The sequence below is a fragment of the Trichosurus vulpecula genome, chromosome 3 (assembly GCF_011100635.1).
Source record: "Trichosurus vulpecula isolate mTriVul1 chromosome 3, mTriVul1.pri, whole genome shotgun sequence".
NCBI classification, from domain to species: domain Eukaryota; kingdom Metazoa; phylum Chordata; class Mammalia; order Diprotodontia; family Phalangeridae; genus Trichosurus; species Trichosurus vulpecula.
This window is the reverse complement of record NC_050575.1, coordinates 433,020,340-433,041,429: the sequence shown is the minus strand read 5'-3', so window position 1 is coordinate 433,041,429 and position 21,090 is coordinate 433,020,340. Positions and strand designations below refer to the sequence as shown.

Genomic DNA, 21,090 nt, shown 5'->3' with positions numbered 1-21,090 from the left:
CTTCAAAAACAAATCAACTTCTTGTAAATTCACAAAGTACAGGTTAGATGCTGACTAGTGCCTGGCACACAGTATGTGCTTAATAAATGTCTGTTGCTTGTCTGCTTAATTCCACAGATATAGAGAAACCAAGAAAACTTGCAAAAAATCTACAGAAGAACCTCAGAAATATGTATTAATCATCTAGGCATCTGAGGAAAGGCAAAAAGGAAAAAGCGTTAGCTCAGGAAAGACTAAAAAGCAGTTAGAGGCAACTAGGTAATGCAGCGGATAGAGTGCTGAATGGGAAGACCTGAGTTCAAATCCAGCCTCCACCACCTACTAGCTCTGTGACCTTGGGCAGGTCATTTAACCTATGTCTGCCTGAGTTTCCTCATGTGTAAAATGAGGGTGGTGAGAATAGCTCCTTTATCTTGGAGCTTTGTAAGGATCAAACAAAACAAGATTCTTAAAGTTCTTTACAAATCTTAAGACATTATATAAACTACTAGCTATCAAGTGATCTAACCATAGATTTCAAGTACAAAAAGTGGTAACTAACATGCTCCAGCTACATGCAAAGCATAATGAACTTGGGCTGCCATAAGGAGGAATTTTCTTAAAGTAAGGATGTGTTCAATATTTTTTTTAAAGTTCTTTAAATCAAGGAGAGATTCAAGGAGACATTCGAGGCCTCACCTCCATGTCCACTCTAACCACAAAGATTCCATCATGGGGGAATCTAAAAAGAGAAGCTTGGGGCAATGAAGACAGAGCAGGTTGCAGTAAGGGGGACTTTCATTCAAATCCCACCTCAAAGCCTTCCTAGCCCTGATTTCCCTGAGCTCAACGCCCTCAAAAGCAAAATGGGGATTCTACAGCATCTGCCTCAGAGGAGATGTGAGTATCCAATGAGGTAATACAGGTTAAGCGCCTTGCAACAGGGATCAGAAATGAGCCCATGATTTCATTGGTATAAGGAACTCCCCGGTAAGGAAATTTTATCCACCAATACAGGTCAACTTCTCTGCTCTTTATAGTCTCAGAAAGTAGCCTGGCTCCAGAATCAGCTTCCTCTTGCGCTATCAAGTTGTTGATATGATAAAGATCATTATCATTATTCATCTCAGAAATAGCTAATATCAGTAGTAGTAGCATCCTCTGATTTCTTGTGCCAGTAGTGGTTGACGACCCTTCTACTTTGACTGGAGGCACTGAGTGGACTCATTGGCTCCTACTTGTTTTCCTGGCTCCCACCACCTCCTATGGGTCTCCCCGTGATTCTCTTAATTCCTCCTGTTTGTCATTTCTCACAGCATCATCTTGTTCATACTATCATTGTAATTACACTCTCCTTCGACCACAATGTGTTCAGCCGCTCCCTATTGATGAGTGCCCACTGGTTTTCCAGATTTTTGCTACCACAAAGAGTGTTGTTCCGAGTGTTTTGGCAGAGAGAGCATTTTCTTTTTATCTTTGATGTCCTCAGAGTATCTGAGTAGGAGGAACAATGAGTCAAAGGGTGTGAATTTTAGTTAAGTTTTTTTGTTTTTTGGTTTTTTATAATTTCCACTTGTTTTCCAGGATGGCTAAACTAACTTACAGGTTTGCCACAGTGTGGCAGTTCTACCACTGAGTGGGCCTGCCTCCCCACTGCGTCTCCATCACTGGCTGTTTCTGTCATTTGTCATCTTTACCAGTTTGCTGAGTGAGAAGTGGAACGTCAGGGGGTCTGGAGTCATTTTCTTTTGAATTTCTATTATTGGTAGTGAAGTGGAGTGTTTTTCTAGAGTGCAGTTTATAGTTGTTTTGTAACTTGCTGTTCATATCCTTTCACTATGAGACAATGGCTCTTGGGTCTTATATATTTTTGTCTTCAGATATCTTAGATATTGGAATTTTATCAGACATTTGATGCCAAGGTTTTCTACCACGTGGCAGCTTCTCTTTAATTCTGGCCACATTTCATTTGTGGAAATATTAATTTGTTCATTTTAACTTGTATAACCACCTCCATCTCTTCATTGGTCAAGAATTCTCCTCAGCAGTAGCTGTAAAAGAGGCTTCTCTTCCCCTCCATTTTTTCAAATGATGTAGCCCTCTTCATTCCAGTCAAATTCAAATATAGTTGTGCCTCTTGCTGCTCTGATTAGAGGGGGGAGCAATGACCTCAGTGAGTGCCAATGAAGGAGGGGCACAGGACAGATCTCTCTCCATTTCCCACCCAACTTGCACTTTTCCACCATGAACCTGCATGAGGCACCTTCCCTACTCCCTTTGCACTTTTCCAGCTCTCTTTTAGGGGCTGCCTCCCCCCCCCCCATTAGATTATAAGCTTCCTGAGAGTTGGCACTGTCTTTCTTTTTTGTGTTTGTCTCCCTAGCACTTAGTGCAGAGTCTGGCACATGGTACTTAGTAAGTGTTCATTAGTTATATAGTGGCTGCACCAAGCAGCAGAGTGGATTAGCAAAGGGCTGGGGTGGAGGGGGAGAACCTATCACTTCCATGATTTATGAATTTATTCTGTAGTAACTACATTAGGTATATCAGTAAAAACTATTTCAATATCTAGAGGAAGAAAATCAGGCCCCATGTCCACAATCAACCTGCAAATGGCAGAGCTATTATCAAGATTTAAATTAATTCAATTTCTGTCCCGGGTTCAAGCCAGCAATTATCTGAGTCTTTGGCAATCTCTCACACTTTCTCTTCTACCCCTAAGAAAACCAGAAAATTTGTACTTCTTGACCAACTGTCCCATCGTGTTTCCCATACATTAACTGTCTAAAGGTTGCTTGTTGTGGTGCAGGACACTGGACTCAGAGGCAGGAAAACAAAATTCTTGTATTGGCTCTGGTACTACAAAGCCACTGGAAACCATGAGTCAGCTACCTCAGTTTCCCTCCCCATATAGTTTCTTAAATTCTACTCCACAAACATATATGTAGGGCAGGGATCAGCAAACTAGGGCCTGTGGGATTGTACAGACCAAGAAGTAAGAATGATTTTAATATTTTTAAATAATTTTTTATTGGAACACAGACACATTCAGTCATTCACATGTTGTCCCTAACTGCTTTTCCAACACCCAGAGTTGGGCAGTTGTGATAGAGATATCACTTCAGTGAAGCAAGTTTCAAGCATATCTTCATGCCACAACATTCTTTTTCCTTTTGTTACCAGTGCATATCCATTATGTCCAAAGAAGAAAAGAGGGAAAAACATTTTATTACAATTTTTTGAGCTCAGAGCCAAGACTGAAATTTTTCTGAATGAGAAAAGCCACCTCAACCGTATTATCAAACACTGAATGGCCTTGAAATTTAGCTTTTGCTGCAGACTTGATAATGCTTCTTAATGAATTTGACCAATTCAAAGACAACTAACACTGTTGGAATCACAAGCTGCTTTAGATACTTTATGCTCCATCAAAGGTTGAAGTGACATCTCCATTTCCACACAAATTTGCAGTGGATATGTTTTCTGAGCTCAAACTACAGTTCCAGCAGTACTTTGGGGACTTGAATGAAAGTGCAAAAGAACTTTCCACATTTCAAAATCCATTTAACTGTGAAACTGATGTAATTGTCCATTGCAGAGATAAATCTACAATGTAATAACGTGCTAAGAGGCAATCATCAAGAGGACAATCTAACAGAATTAGAGAAGCGCCTTCCTAGCAATGAATACGCTCAACTAGAGTCACGTGCTCATAGCCCGATATCAGTATTTAGCAGCCCCAGTCTGTGTGAAGACATATTTTCAAAGCTGAAATACACAAAATCTCATTACAGAGATTATTAATATCAACAAATGAACATTTGTGACTGATTTTAATGGGAGCAAATATTGTGAACCCCAATTAACAGAAATGGTATTCCAAAAAAAAGGATCCCATTCTTCTCATTAGCAAGAATATGAGTACCCAAAAAATGCATTCCATCATCATTGTTTTATTTCTGTCAATAAAAAATTTGTAGAAATTTGTATTTCCTCTTATCGTCTAGGAACCTAATACCCTTGATTTTGCACCTCGGCCTGCAGGGTCTAAAATATTCACTATCTCGGCCCTTTATAGAAGTTTGCTGACCCTGGCCTTCCCACAGCCATACAGTTACTTGGGGCCTTTGAGTTTATCTGGCTTTGTTCCTAAACCAGTCTTGCCTCAACCACATTTCTACATATTCATCCAGGCTTCCCTTCTGAACCCCCCGTGAGGGCCACCCACTTCTTTCTGACGCCGTTCATTCCATGTGTCATAGGCTCATTGATTTAAAAGCTATTAAGCATAATACCCTCATTTTACAAATGAGAAAACTAAGGCACAGAGATGTGAAGTGACTTTCTCAAGACCACAGAGTCAATAGAACCAATTCACTCACAAGTCAAGCCATCACCCCACGATGTCTCTGTGTCCTCTTTGGAAACAAAGGACACACAACAACGAGAGCCGGTAAGTATTTAAGGCAGGTTTTGAACCCAGGTCTTCATATCAGGCCCAGCGCCCTATCCAGTAGCCCAGGCTGCCTCTTTCTGCCAAACTGCCAGACACCGTATTGGTCTATTCTTAAAAAACCAAATGAAGTCTGTGACTGCAATTCTAGGTGAGCACCAACAAGAAAATTGCACTGGCCACGGAGATCAGAAAATACTCTAGTGAACAATCCATGAAAATCAGCACCAACAGCAAATATCGTATGAAGACAGAATAGCCAAGAGTGCTGCATCTGAAACCAAGAAGGCAGCATCGACTCTCACCGGTGCCCGTGCAAAAGTCACGACCTCTCAGTCTCAGTTTCCTCATGTTAAAGCTCTGGGCCTGAGGGCAGCTAGGTGGTGCAGTGCCCTGGAGTCAGGAGGACCTGAGTTCAAATCCGGCCTTCAGACACTTGACACACTTACTAGCTGTGTGACCTTGGGCAAGTCACTTAAACCCAATTGCCCTGCCTTCCCCCCTCCACCAAAAAAATAAATAAATAAATAAAAATAAAAATAAAAAAATAGCTCTGGGCCTGGACTCATGAAGACTTGAGTTCAAATCCAGCCTAGACCTTTACAGCTTTGTGACCCTGGTCTCTTTTTGCCTCCAATCCCTCCACTGTAAGATGGGGATACTAATAGCACCTACTCTGCAGGGTTGCTGTGGAGATCAATTGGGCCAGTACTTATAAAAGCAGAGCCTGGCACACAGTAGGTGCCACATATATGCTTCTTCTTTTCCCTTCCCTTTCCCCTTTGTACCCCTTAGCATGTACAAGTTCAGCTTTCAGAGAACATGATGAAGGATTTTCAGTGGATTCCAGATCTCCTTCCATTTGAAGCCTTCCTAAATCACCAAGAAGGAAGGAACCTTTCAAAGTTGTCATCGGCCAGTTAATGAACACTTTCAACCAAAGACACAGCTGAAGACTTGCCAGACAAGCTACGCCTTCCTCTCCATTTCTTTTTGCCAATGCTGCTAGGATGCCCTTGAACAACACAGGCAATGCCTCTGAGTTTGGTTTTTTGTGTTTTTTTTAACATAAATCCAACACCAATAAGCTCTTCATCAGTGTCATCCTTGCCCAGAAACTCACAATTTTGAGTTCAATTTTTACCTCTTTCCACCTAAAGAGCTTCTGATTTTCTCCCCCACACAGTATTGTTAACAGTATAATGTGCTATCACAAGAGATAAGGAAATTTCCTCAGAGAAAAGAAACTTGAGACTTACAAGAATAATAATCCTCTATTCTTTTGATCCAAACACTTATTAATAAGTGAGCATTAATGATTAATATAATTTATAATTATTAGTATATATTATTATTATATAATTATAATGAACATAATTATGATTAATAATAATAATTAATGAGTGAGGCAAAATGAAAGGAACTAAAAATACAAAGAAATGCAAAACTCAGTTCCCGTCCTCAAGGAGCTGACACGCAAGTGATGGACACACATCTTAGATCAATAAGGAGCGCATCGTTAACAAGGAGGGAGAGAAAAGTGACCACTAGAGGGCTTGATCAGAAAAGCCTCCCCAGAGTGCTGAGCCTTGAAGAAGCCAAGCACTCTGCAGACCCAAGTGAGATGGGAATGTGGGTCCATGTCCTGAGGAGGGTCAACCTAGGCCAAGGGACATGGCTCGGAGATGGAATATTGAATTCTGGGAACAAGAAAGCCAGTTTAGCTGGAAGAGAAGCACAGAAAGGCAGGTTGAAGACGATGCCGAAAGCTTTAAATGGCAAGCAGGGGAGTTTGTGTGTTATCCTGGCTGCAATCATGAGCTCCAGAAGATCTTTCAGCGAGAAAGGGACATGGTGAGAATGATGCTTTAAGAAGATCAGTGTGGCAGGTAAGTGAAGGACGGAGCACATTTGGGATATTCTCTTCCCTTTACTGTAACTGCAAAAAAAAAAAAATCAAAAGGGGGAAAAAAGAAGTAATGACCCATTTATAGGAGAACTGTGTTTAGTCTGGCCCTGACTGAAACAATGGACAAGCCATTTTCCCCCTGTGGGGCTCAGGGTTTTTATCTAAAAAATGAGAGGTCAGATCAGATCATCTCCAGGGGTTCTTACCAAATCAAACATTCTACACATCACTTCCATTTTCAATTTTCATCAACAGTATAAAAAGGATATGTATTTGAGGAGCAAAGGAGAATGCTCTAAACATACAAACACATTTCAAAACAGATTAAAACAGGCCCTTTCCCTTAACACCTCCCCATCTCCTGCCTGACTCTATCACCCTAGGCCTCTTCTGATTCCAAAAATTCACTTCAATACTATTTTTCAACATGAAAGGAAAAATGGAGATCCTTATAATGTGCTGGCAAGCTAAGTTAGTATCTCAAGCCACAAAAGACAACTATGAACAAAGGGACTAAAAGTCCTAATAAAACTATGCATTTAAAGGTTGTGTTTCTATCACTTCTATTAATGTTGTAGAGTTGTTCTCTTTCCTCCTGAACCACCACTACAGTCCTTTTCCAAAGCTTCCCCATGGCTGAGGCCAACAGACCAACCACAGGTATAAGCGGAAAGGTTTGTAGCCTTTTCCCTAAGAAGGATGCTGGCCAAGATGGCAGACACACCACCAGGATGCTTGGCATTGAGGTAAAAAGCAGCTCTGGCAGACAAGCCACTGAGATGTCGTTAGAGGAATTCCTTATGTTCGGGGCCAATTTCAGATCCTGAAGTATTGTGATTTTCTCCTCAAAGATAAGGAGGAGGTAACATGCTGTTCCCTACACAGCTGACATTGGTCTTACAACATTCAAATCAAAGCTCAGAGTGTTCTCTGAATTAAAACCTACAACCTTGCTCGGTGTCAGCAAGCACCCAGGCCAGGTACAGGATGCCAGGGGGCGGGCATCGGGTCTAAACTTTGGGAAGTTGGTTATCCTGTGGCTGTTTTTTAGCACTGCATAGTTACCAGGTATCACTTCCTAAATCACTACCACCAACACCACCAACACCACCAACACCGCCCCCCGCCCGCCCCCAAGCAAATTACATTTAAAATAGAGAGAGGCTGCCATCTAGTGATCACTCATTTATTACACTCTCTGGAGAAATTCAAAAGCTGCTCCTCCTCTCCCTTCTCCTCTCCCTCCTCCTCCTTCTCCTCCTCTTCTTCCTCCTCCTCCTTCCTCACTGCAGAGAAATCCTAAAAAGCCACCAACCAACCTCTCAACCACTACTAAAATGGGACACACACTGGATGAAGGGAAGAGGCCATTTATGATATATTATTACAGAGAAAAAGTAAGAATTACTCCTTTAAAATCAAACCCTGGATTCCAATTTCCAACCAGGCAGAAGAGTGTGGGGGAAAGGGTCAAAAAGTGTTTGAAAAGCCCAGGTGCGCCACAGGTGAGTACGCCCATTCATGAAACCTCACGTGCACTCAAGCATACTGGTTTAGCTCTGCTCGTCAGATGCCTGGGAGAGAGCCAGGCCTTGCACCAAGTGAGAGAATAGCCAAATAACAAGAAAACGTGTTGGCCCCTTGGAAGCTCAGTTAAGTTTTGGCTGCCCTCAGGGAGCTGGCCAAGGACCGTCACAACATTCACACTTATGGCAGGCCAGAGATGGCACATGTGCCTGACTAAAAAGAGGTCAACATGTAACTTGTGTGGCGGTCACAGCCCACCCTAGCCCCACGGTTCGTGTTTTCATATGCATATCACCAAATCCCTTTCAGGACTAAATTCTTCCAACTATGATTAATGAAGAGGAGATTTTCCACCTGAAAAATGACACCCGGAGTTCTCCTCTCTACTAAGTGACTACAGAATTATATCATTTGCTCAAACCCGCAACAATTTAATGTACTTTAAAATAACCAAACAAACCAAATGTTCATCAAGAGGTGAAAGCATATAAGGCAGCCTGATCAGAGAAAAGATCTTTAAACAAACTACACGGCTAAAAAAACAAGGGAAGAAAAGGGGCCACTCACATTACATGGGCCTGCCGTTCCCAATGCAACTGTTGGTTCCCATGAATTATACCCAGGGGCAGTGTGGCAAATCAGAGAAAACCTCCAATCACTAGCCAAGGAATACAGACTGCCAGAAAAACTCTGGCATTTCCAGGCTGGATTTCCAGCAAGCACCTCTCTCAAAAGTGGCTTAGACACCATCATTTACCAAACCAGCAAAAACCCTGAAAACGTCTAAATAGCAGGTGAAAAATAATATCCCTCCATCGGTCCCACGAGAAAATAGATTTGGGGAGGTTATAAGAAGCCTGAGGACCCAAATGTAAACCAACCACTCTTTCACATTTTCTTGGGGGGAGGGGGAGTAAAAACCTTCAAGATTTGGATGGTTATCTGCACAGGCTTCCTCAGCACCACAACAAAGTACAGTTAGTTCCTGGACCCTTCACCTGCATACCACACTTTGTATCACAGATTAATCGTCCATTCATGTGATGGTAATTTAGAAATTTTAAGAAGATCTATGTAGACAAGTTCAGGACCAAGAAAACTTCCAGAGAACAAGAGAAGTGAAGTTTTTATTTTTGATTACTCTGTAGAACAAATTCCAGGGGTTTTCTGGCCTTTTTTTATACATATATTTTTAAAACTTCTGTCGTGGTTGCAATCTTAAAACATTTTATTCTCATTAAGCTCCATAAAAGCATCATTAACATTTTTGTTTATTCCAAAGTTAAAAATAAAACGGAAAAACAGCTCTGCATGATGTTGCAACAGGCCGAGCCGAAGGTCAAAAGGAGTTTAAGCCTGTTGTACCTGCTTACTTCTTTCTACCACCCTCAACTGCGTGTTCTGTCCAGAGAATGGCCTTTGGGGCACTTTAGTATCACGGCTGCTGATAAGCCAACTTGCAGTAGGGCTCCCAGGCAATGAGTCACTACCCAACAACTGCGGGGAGGCTATGCTACGTGTGAATAGCTAAGGACAAGCTGACCCATCATGGTCAAATTCAATGCCACGGACAAGATGAAAAACGTCAAAAGCTTTTTTTTTTCCATTCTTGCAGACCCTGAAGGTATCCAATCAGTTTTGCCAGGTAAACCATGCAACGCAACGGAAAGAATGCTGGGTCTGAGATCCCCTCGAAGGAGGGAAGGGGACCCCCTTGGCACTCACAATGGCTGGTCTTGGGGTGCGGTCAGGGTGCATGACAACAGTGCTGGGAAATTTCCCTCGGGCCCCTGGCTCTGAGGGAGCTACAGGAACAGGAAGGCAGAGAAAAGCAAGAGGTCACAACACATCAAGCAAACCAACAACAAACTATTAGGAAATAAACCAATTAAAGCAAGGAAATTCCAAATTAAGGCTACGGCCTGCCTTAGCTGCTGCCATGATAATGTCACAACATTCAGACAATTAATCGACGTCAGGGCCTGGGGACGAGGGGGAGAAATGGTTTGTTAGCTTCCTCACGGATGGAGCGCCACTCGTACGTCTAAGGGCCACAAAAAGCCTTTGCCTCTGTAGTTCTCCACAGCGGTCACGAGGTCTGAGGCTTGGGCCACTAAACCCTTCAAGGATTAAAGTAAATGAGCCCAGGCCTGGCCAATGAAGTTGGAAACTGCTGGGGAGTCTGCCATCATTAGCTCAGCCCATGGCTTCCAGACTCCCATGATGCAACGGGGAAATGGTTGGCTTTGGGAGGAAAAGCTTAACATTCGCTGTGCAGAGTTGGTGATAAATGAAAATACAACTCAGGCCATTCACCGCACTTCCATAGCGTAGTTTACCAAACAGGATGATCTCGGGGGAAGATTTCCATTTTCTTTGCAAAGATATGTAAGTATTTCAGCTACGTAGGCACTCTTCAGAGGAACGTGGTTATGCTGAAACAAGGAAATGCATAATAGTAAAAACCCCTCATTTTAAGCTGCCGAGGCAAAAAGGACAAATCTGGTGCCTCAAAGTACAGGCCCTACCGGACAACACTCCGGCGTAAACACGTTACAGCCTACGGGCCTCAACAACACTCCACAAGAATTTAACAAAGCAGATCCATTAAGTTTCACTGAATAGAAATCCAACAAAAACACAAACGCACAACCCAACTGGCTTACAACATAGAGGCAGCTAGGTGGCTCAGCGGCTACAGCACAGGGGCTGGAGTTCAAATCCAGACTTTGAAACTGTGTGATCCTGGACAAGTCACTTACCTGCTGTCTGTCTCCAGCACCTCATCCTACAGAGTTGTGAGGATCAAATGAGATGGTACTCCAAAGTATCTGCACACAATAAGCATTTCAGGAAAGCTTGCTCCCTCTCTTCCCCCACCCCCATGTTTACTGCACAGCCCGTCCTTTTTAATCATACTTGGTCCCTGGCCTAATAAGCAACATCTAAGTAGTCACTGACTATCAGATGGCCAAAATTAATGTTACCATGTGCACTCTAAGAATGGTGTGTGTAAGACAGAAAGAAAATGTCATTGACAGGGGAAAACAGCCTACCAGCAACGTGACTGGACTGCTTACTAACAGAGGGATAACAAGGAGGCAGGCCCCAGGAACAAGACCGCTCCCAGTAAGGCACAAGCCTCCACAAGTAAGGAAGCCCAGCTCCAAGATGCACCAAGCCCAGAACAGAAAGCAACCGTACCCTGCCTGAGTCCAGCCTACAACCAAACCTTCAAGGAGGATCTGCCCGAAACATTCTCTGGCCTTTTAGAGATCCAGGATTAGAGTTCAAAAGATCTGCATTCAAGTCCCACCAAGTCCCAGGCAAAACTGCCTTCCACAATCTTTGTGATCCTGGGGGCAATGCGTTTAATTTCTCAGCCATTTCCAGGCAATTTCCAACACTCTAAGTTGTAGAGCATGACCAGTCTACATGGGGAGAGGGTTTCTTCACTGGTTCTTAACTATACCAATGAAATCAAAGAAACAGACCAAAAATACAGTGAAAAGGGGCACTGGCAACCCCCCGAAACATATCAACTTTGCGCTGCCCCAAAGACAAGCAGTAGAAGTGGAAAACAAACACTCTCCAGAACATATTGACCAATAGAAATAATTTGTACCATAACCCAAACCTTGAAACATAAGAGGGGATGGTCTGGGAAGAAGAAGCTGGAAGGCGCATGACAAAAAGTCTATTGAAATCAGGGATCTGAGAATCATTTGGTTATAAGCAATAATGTTCCATCTTTCTCTAGAAGTGAGGAGGAAAAGAGCTCTTTGGATTATTAAATTGCAACCAGGCCTGGCAGGCTCTGAGAGCAAGCCTGCCTGGGGATCCTAGCCCAGGCTGCCAGGACCTGGGGGAGGGTGGCAGAAGTCCCTAAAGGCCCTTTAAAAAAAATGGCTTCCAGGTGGAGATCTGTTCCCTCCCGTGATGTGAAGCCTGAGGCCATTTTTAACTTTCTTTAAACAGTGGACAATGGACTACAAGGACCAAGAAAACAGTGAAAGAGCCTCTGACCATCACCACTAAGCTTAAAACTCAGTTAACTCCTAGGCCGGCAAAAGGCACGTGTACAAACAAAATCCAGAATAAAACCCAAATGCCTCCGAGTTTGGATCCAACCAGCCTTACAGGGTCTAAATGTAGGAGAAGGCAAAAGCTCTGGGTGGTGATGTGATGGTAAACATGACAGAACCCTGGCAGGGATCAGACCTGGGCACCCTCCACATGCTACCACTCTGCTTCTTCTTAGAATGAGCACTCCATCATGTGAGTGCCTTGTGTGTTTTTAATAAAGGCAGAAGAGGAACAATACCGATTTTCTCCTCTTCCCCCCTCCAAGTCATGTCCAAAGTAAAGACCAGGAACAGGATACAAATCAAACTTTATTCAGGGAATCTTATCGAATCAGCAACAAGTGGAATTATAGTTTTAAAAGAAAAGGCAAACTCAAAAAACTTCCTGAAACGGCCCAAAGACTTCCTCTGCCCCAGTCCCTACACCGTCCCAAGTGCCTTCACACCTCCCAAGCATCACTTCCCAGGTCTGGGACAATTCTTCTCTAGGAAACCGCCAAATACCCAGAATGCTCGTCCTCTTCCAAACTGCCCCAACAATGTGAACAGCAATAAAATGAAAAACCAAACCAAAGGGCACTCCCCTCGTAGTTCCCAAGGCATCAGCCCCTCCCCCATGAGTAGAAAGACCTAAGTACAACGTGTTTCAGTATGATGACTGGGCTAGTCTTCTGGATTCATAGCCAGCTCACTGAACGCTGCTGCCAAAAAGGCCATGCATACGCAGCCTGTCTTTTCTGAATCAGAAGGTCGTAAAAGGCCAGGTCCACATCTGCATGGGGTAGTGCCTAATACCGTGCCGTGTGGATAAAGCTATTTTCATTAAAATGTTCTAATGAGGATAAAAGCTAAGTTGGAAGGCTGGAAGTAAAAAGCCGTGATTTCTAGTCTCAGCTTTGTCATTACTGCTGTGTGACCCTCAAACCCCAACATCTTTCTGTGTCTCACAGTCCCCAATTACAACATGAAATGAAGCCATGCCTTCTACCTATATGACAGACTTGTAAGAAAGAGCACTTTGCAGTACACCATCACACAGAATCCAAGGGCTCCAGGATGCTAGAGTCCAGTGGTATGGGGGACGGAATGGGGAACACAAGGGGAAGGGATCACCAATCAAAGGAGGCACTGGAAAGCCTACTTCAATTACCTTTCCCCCTCGAATTAGTCATTAAAGACATGGTAATTCCCATTAACATTTAGAAAGTAACTGGGAGCCTAGAATCGATCCATTTTTTTTCTTCCCCTCCCACATGACAGAAAGGAAGAGGAGCTCCAGAAGGCTGCTCTTTACCACCAGGCCCTCTGAATGAAGCTCCTCCCATAACATTTCTAGGGGAAGGAGAACTGCTCTTCCCCAATCAGAGTTCTGGAAGTAGGACCAGCTCGAGATGAGACTTAGAGCAGGAAAGAGGACTCCTTGACCATCTCAACAGAGCACAGGGGCTTCACTAAAGTTTCAACATGCATGGAGGTGATGTCACAATCCCTCAGGCTGGTTGTCACAAGAATGGCACCACATCACAACGTGAAGACTTCAGTTTTCTTCCCTTCCTAGACGTGAACCCTCTACCACTTCCATATTCTCTTCCATTTAGTTGGCTCTCAAAGACCTTCACTGGCCACACACCTAATAGAAAATTACGACTACTCTGAGGAAGAGTGGGGATCAAGTCAACTCCCCATTCTGAGACAGGAGTACATATGACAGGATGAGCCTCCATATGAAAGCACTGGCAGGGTTTGCCTTCCATTTTCCATGGAGGCCTTTAATCACATAAAACCAAGTGGGAGAGCTTGAAGAAATTAATGCTCAGTCTTGAAAAAGTCCAGGAAGTGGAAGAAGTCCCCCCCAGCCAGTCTAGCTCCAGCCAACAGCCAGCCCCCCAACTGAGGCCAACATGGAGAGAACTCACCATGAGCCAAAGCTTTTAATGGCCCTCCTTTTTGAAGGCACAATGGAAACAATTCCCCAGAACAAAGAAGCTGCGTCAGCGAGCTCTCTGCGCTCAAACTCTTTCAAGTTGGAAGGACAGTTGATTCACACCATGTGTGGGAAAGAAACACTAGTTAAAACCAAGCAAGATAAATTTCTGGCCCCCAGAGCTGGTTAATATTAAACTGTAATGAATCATCTTTACAATGCATTGTAAACAAAATATTTTGTTTACCCACCCAGCCCAAATTTGACCCACACCCGAAAAAGAAATTTTATGACAATTAGTAATGCCCAGGTCACATATGCTCCACCATGAGACAATTTTCAAATGCTGACACCAAGGATTGTATTAAAAACAAGCAGAGAGCCAACTGGCAGAGTCAAACACCCAACCATAGATGCATGAAAGGTCCCAGACTCAACCTTGAAATGTCACCACTGGCACTCTATGGCAGGATCGGGACAACAAGGGCCTCAAATACACAGGCCTCAAGATCCCAGGCTCCCTCTTCCTGCCGTGGCCACCACCGTCATATAACCAGGAGCCAAGGGCATCTTCCAGAACCTGGTTCCCATAGGTCTTTCTTATGGCAGACTACTGCTGACAACCTCTGACCCAAGGAAGTTAGCCAAGCCTCATAAACAGATGTCTGTCCACATATGCAGCTCCACTCAAACTTGAGCTGGGACAGAAGCAAAGTAAAACCAACCCGTCCATCAGCTTGTTGAATGCTCAGCGCTTTCCTAAGTGCCTCAAGACCAGAAAAGAAGATGGCATGGACCCTGCTTTGGCGGAGCCTGGAATATAACTCAATACAGAAAACCTAAGACTAGCAAAACAGTTCAGAGTGAAATTTGATAATACTGATTATAAATGAAATAAAAGTTGAGAGAATTCTCTAGAACTATTCTCTGCTTGCTGTGTGCCAAGCACTGTGCCACGTGCTTCAATTATGTTGGCATTTGATTCTCACAACAACACTGCAGAGTGAGTGCCACTACTGAGTCAAATCTATTATCTGCACAAAAAACATCTACTCCATAACCCAATAGCACTCAGCCAGAGGATCTCCATTATCTCCTAGTCCTCCAACCCCTTTTCAATATAGCCTGTGCCACTCATGCACCAGCATGGCAGGGCCAGACAAATATCATGGTGTATGTGGACACGTACAAGAGTCTCTGACTGACGACACCTAGCCTATGGCTTAGATTGCTCCAATAACGGGTCTGTATGTACTCCCTCCAATGGAGAGAAATACAACTCCCCCAACCTACTCAGCGGATTTCAAACTCTCATCCACCTCCTCCCATCACCACTCCCTAGGGAGGATGGCCAATGTCCTCTTTGAGAGCTTTCTCCAAGTCAAGAGTCCTTGTCCTATGAGCCACTGTTAGTGTGCTGAAGCCTATGGTCCCCTTCTTAGAATAATGTGTTAAAATACATAAAACAAAATAGGATGACAAAGGAGAGCGATTATATAGAACAAGAGTTAGCAGAATATTTTTAAAGTAGGTCTCACAGAGCCCAGGCTAAGCACCCCCACAAGAGGGATGCAGGTGGCAGAACACTGGATTTGTGGTCAGGAAGCCCAGATTTCCAATCCTGCCTCAGCTAATTCCTAGGTGTAAGATCCTGGACCAGGCCCTTAAACCTTCTCATATATAAACCGGGAGCAGTAACAACCCTGACCTGCCAGGGAACTTTGCAAACCTTCACAATGCTATGGAAATGAGAGCTGTTCTTATTAACTAGTATCTGAGTCTTTGAATATTCCATGAAGAGCATACAGTACTTGGTCTCCTAGCACTCTCTAAATGTCCATGATATTCAAGCTTCTTACCTCTCCCAGTCAAGTAGATATTCCCAAAATGGCAGCATGTGACAGTATACCATTGAAAAGAGAGTCAGGGGTAAATGGATTCTGCACTGCATATTGTATTTACCAAGTTTTTTACACAATGTTGTAAAATCAGTGAGTGGATGGACAACCCTGGGCTCTCCTTCCACCTCTACCACTAAAAGCTGGAATTTAAAATAACTGACAGACGCTTCCAGCTCAAAAATTCCCCAGCCATGCATAAACAAGAGAGAGGGAAAAGCTTCAGGACGACAGTTAGCTGCAGGTAGAGTTGTCAAGAACAAATAACAAACATTTATTAAGGGCCTACTGATACCCCAGACATTGTGATGGGAGTTGGGGATGGAAACAACAAAATGAAACAAAGAACTTACATTCTGCTAGAATGAAGAGGAATGATGGGAGATGGGGAAGAGGCCCCAAGGAGGAATCAGAAAGGAGCCTTCAGCTTGCCGTGAAGGCTGGATAGCAAAGGCAAGATGGCGGAGTCAAAAGAGCAGCACATCTGGAGCCCAAATTCTGGCTGGCTGAGATCACGGTCAAGCCATTCCATCTGTGAACTTCAATTTTTTCAGCTGTAGAATGGGGATGATAATACTTGCACTGACAACCCAACAGGGCCCTTATGAGACTGATATCCAAACAAGAGAATGGAAATAGGAAAGAGCTTGGTAGATAGAAGGCAGCGAGCTGGGACAGTGGATAAAGAAGCACAGAATGCTGGGCGTGGAGCCAGGAAGACCCTGAGGTCGAATCCAACCTCAGACACTGCCTAGCTGGGTGACCCTGGGCAAGTCCCTTCACCCTGTTTGCCTCAGTTTCCTCATCTGTACCATGAGCTGGAGAAGAAAGGGCGAGTCACTTCAATATCTCTACCAAGAAAACCTTAAACAGGGTCACAGAGTCAGCCACGGAACAACTGAACAACAAGAATACATCGATTGGTCGGTTACTAAAGGGTATTTTTTTCCCGCCCAAAGAAAATCACTTGCAATGAACAAGAAAAGAACACAAAGCACTTCTTAAGAAAGATAAATATTCTCCTCCTCCAAACAAGGCTGCCCGGGAGCCAGAGAGCGACACAGTTTTCACCCAGACCTGACAAACGGAAAGTATATTCTTGCCCAGTTACTGGTAGGAAGACATCTATAGACCTGGATATCTGTAGATATAGATACGTATATAAATCATTGACATTCAAATTACATAATTATCATTATTAAGAGATCACTGAAGTCCCAAGGTGTGCTCTGGCTGCTGACTCCAGCAGAACAGGGTACTGGACAAGTCCGCAGAGATACATCACCTCCTACACTCACAGCATTCTCCACTGACAAGGATCTGAAGAGACTCAGCCCAAATCGTCTTTCAGTCTGCTCCGCACTCTGCTACATAGAGCCGCACTGCTCACACAAAAGCTTTCTGTGGAGGAAAACTAAATTATGTCATCATTTCATCTGTAAAGGCGGCAATAATTGAGGGCAGCCTAAAAGTCCAGGCCTGACCAAGCCACCCTCTGTAAGCTCCAGCGGCTCCCCAGTATCTCCTGTGTTTGGCCTCTGTGGCCCTTTCCAGTCTTTCTAGACTTTCATAGTCTATAGTCCAGCCATCCTCCATGCCTACAAGTAATGTTCTCCCTCCTCTCTCCACCTTACTCAAACGCCTTTCTGAGAGCCCACAAGGGCTTCCGACTTCCCCTCTAACGTAAGCTAGGGGGTCATCCTCAACTCTCTCACCGGCCCCCGTATCTAATCTACTGCCAAGGCCTACTGTCTCTCCCTTTATAACGTCTCTCATAGAGGCTCCACTCCCCTTCTCTCCTCTTCTGTTCTGGTACAGACCCTTAGAACCTCATGCCTCCATTACTGCCATAGGCTGGTCATGGTTTTGCCTGCCACAAGTCTCTCCCTACTCTGGTCCATCCTCCACTCAGCAGTCAAAGTGAGCTTCCTAATGGGCAGGTCTGACCAGTCACACACCCCCCACTCCGACTCAGTAAACCCCAGTTTATTGATCCATATCACCTCCAGGATCAACTCTAAAGTCTCTTGTTTGGCATTCAACACCATTCCTAACCTGCCCCCACAAGTACCTGTCATCCAGTGACAAAGGCCTCCCTTCTGGCTGTTCCTCAGAAACAGAGAGAGGCCATCTCTCAACCATGCACATTTTTCCTGGCCTCTCCTCCCTCCTCATCTCGGTCTTCACACTTCCTTCTGCAGGAGGCCCTTCCCCAGCCTCCTTGAATCTGAGAGCCTTCCCTCTGAGTTCACCTCTGCTATGTCCTGTGACTTGTCTGCACACAGTTGTATGCCTGTCGTCTCCCCCTTTAGACTAGAACGCCATGGTGTGCCCATCTTTGCAACCCCAGAACAGCGGGGGGGGGGGGGGGAGGGAGATGGGAATAAGCATTTATATAGAGCCTGCTACATGTCAAGCACTGCGCTGAGTTTATATTGGATTTATAAATATCATCTCCCTTGGGCACTCGCCACAACCCTGTTATCATTCTCATTCTATACTTGAGGAAACTGAGGCAAAAAGAGGTTGAGTGACTTACCCAGGGTCACCCAGCTATTAAATATCTGAGGATTTTGAACTCAGGCCTTCCCAACCCCAGGCCCAGCATCTTATCCACCTTGCCCCCAGGTCCCTCAATAAATGCGTGTTGCATTGTGTTACCTTGTAGACAATATACGTGTGGGTATGTGGGTATGTGGTATCTCCTACACCGGAATGCAGGCATCTTGAGGACAGGGGCAGTTTTTGCTTTTTCTTTGTGTCCCCAGGACTTAGCAGAGTTCCTATACATAGCTAGCACTTAACAATAATAACAATTATTATTGTCAATAATACGAGCTAGCATTTATAAAGTGCTTCAAGGTTCGCAAAGTACTTTACATATATTAAAGCATTTAACCTTCACAACAATCTTGGGAAGGAGCTGCTATTATCATCCCTATTTCAGAAGTGAAGAAACTGAGGCACAGAATGGTGAAATGACTTGCCCAGAGTAACCCAGTAAGGAAGCACATGACACAGGATTCAAATTCAAGTCTCCCTGCACTCTACCACTGTGCCAGCTAGCTAGCTGCCTTGCTGACTGATCAACTGACTGGTGCCAGTAGGAACAGGCAATCCAAGCAAGAACCAAGGCCCAGCCCCATTACCACAATCTAATATAAGGCCCTTCATTCTCAACATGGCTCCTGCTCCAGGACACCCTGCCACCTTGTCTGCATCCCTTGGAGAGCAGTAAGAAAGTTGGGAAACTCCCTACAGTATTCTTACCAGAGATATTCTAAACTGTGATGAGAGGGAGAGGAGAAGAAGGAAAAGGAGAAGCAAAAGACAGAGGATTTAGCTCAATGTAGTCATGGTTTTGCTTGTTAACTCTGAAGGGACAACAGAAAAATAAGCCAGGTTAGCAGAGTGCCTTGTGGGTACACACACACACACACACACACACACGCACATGCGCACGCACACACACACACACACACACACACACATATGCACGCACTTCCTAGGACTGCAGAACTGTCAGGACCTCCACAGCCATACAATCCAATCCCCCACAGCATTTGTGGGAATCCTCCATGAAGGAGAACATCTGGTAGCAGCTCATCCTAATTTGGGATGGCTCTCACTATGAGGAAAGTCCTGCTGGCATCAAGCTGAAGCTAGGTTCTTTGTAACTTCCACACGTTGCCCACCATTTTGTTCTCTAAGTGCCCTCTTCCACATGACAACAGTCACACTCCTCTAGAGTTCTCTTCTCCACTCCTAGAACCCGTTCTCAAATGCCAAGAACTCATGGCCTTTCCCCAGCCTGACTGCTTTCCTCTGAAAGGCTCCATCTTATCAATGGCTTTTCTAAAATGCAGTTCCAAGAACATACACACGAGAGAGAGTGTGTGTCTCATCAAACCACCATTACAACAGGCATCCATTTCAGGTCATGACACTTTCAAAAAGAATGTGGAGAAACTAGAGACTATGGAGACAATTAAAAGGTTAGAAAGTCGGTCATCTAAGAAAATGTTGAAGGAAGCAGGATTGTTTAGTCTGAAGAAGAACAGCCAGAAGAGTGACTTGATTACTCAACATAAATCAATATGAAGGATTTCTATGAGACGTGTTACCCATCAAGCGTTCTTCAGGGGGCACCAAACTAGAGGGAATAGACAAAATGAATGCAGGAAGCACCAGGGTAACAAAGTGAAATGAGCTCCACAAAGGGCCATTCTGGGCCATCAGAGAACAGGGAGAAGAGAGAACAGCCAAGAATGGAGCTCTGGAGGCTGCAAACCATCACAAGGAAGAAGCATAGCACTGCCCACGGCTCTTGGAGGTGCTCTGGAGACTTTCTGGAAAACTATGCCAGAAGTACAAGTGCTGGGAAATTGTATCACACCTGAAAGCCTTCCAGTAGGATCCCACAGAAGCCTCTGATGCTTTCTAAAGAGAACCTGGGCTAAATACAGACAGGCTTATCCCCATCAGCAGACCAGTTGGTAATGAAATCTCGGTCAGTCCATGACAGACTGTGAAATAAAGAAAGATACAAAGTGGCTGCAGTCCCATGAAGCCCATTTCCACTTCTATAGAAACAGTGGCAGAAAGGGAGAAAAATCAGTCAAAGAACACAAAGAATCAGTTTTTTGACCCTGTATAAACATTAACTTAGTTGCTGGTACTCTAAATAAGAGATCTTTGTCCAATGACCACCAAGTGTATGGCCCTGAATTTTCAAGGATATGAATGCCCTTGAATTATGGGAGTGGGGTTCCTGAGCCTGGGAGCCATGATTTTTTTTTTTAAATTATCACTATTATAACTATCTTTCACTATAATTGGTTTTCTTTGTAATTTTGTGTGTTTAAAAACCTAATTCTGAGGAGTCCAGAGGCTTTACCACACTGACTGCCCAAGGGGTTCCTGACACGTAAAACAAAGGCCAGAACTCCCGGTCCGAAGGATATCAGCGATATCATCAGCCATCAGTGATACCTGACTTGAATGGCACACAGAAGTTGGAATCTGCACCTTTGGAGGGAGCTCTCACATGGGTGACAGCACAGATCCCCTGATTTTACAAAGAAATTGCGGGTCTATCGTCTGCTAGGCAACAAGACTGAATATGGCTTCCCTGGGTGGTGGGAGGGCCACTCATCCACCTTCACCTGCTTCTTATCTGTGGCTCCAAGAAGCTGTAGCATGTGCAGCGGCCACCCCCCAGGAAAACTGTCTAGGTAGACGGGTAAACCAGGTTGAGAGTAACTGACAGGCCTCAAATCCATCAGAGTTAGAAGGATATCCACCCCAAGCATGAG

At 44.3% G+C, this 21,090-nt stretch overlaps 1 protein-coding gene across 1 annotated transcript in view; it reads right to left on the bottom strand.

Annotated features, from left to right (window-relative positions):
- Positions 1 to 21,090, bottom strand: part of EXOC6B (exocyst complex component 6B) — a 618,488-nt gene that overhangs the window by 533,364 nt on the left and 64,034 nt on the right. The window lies entirely within an intron of this gene.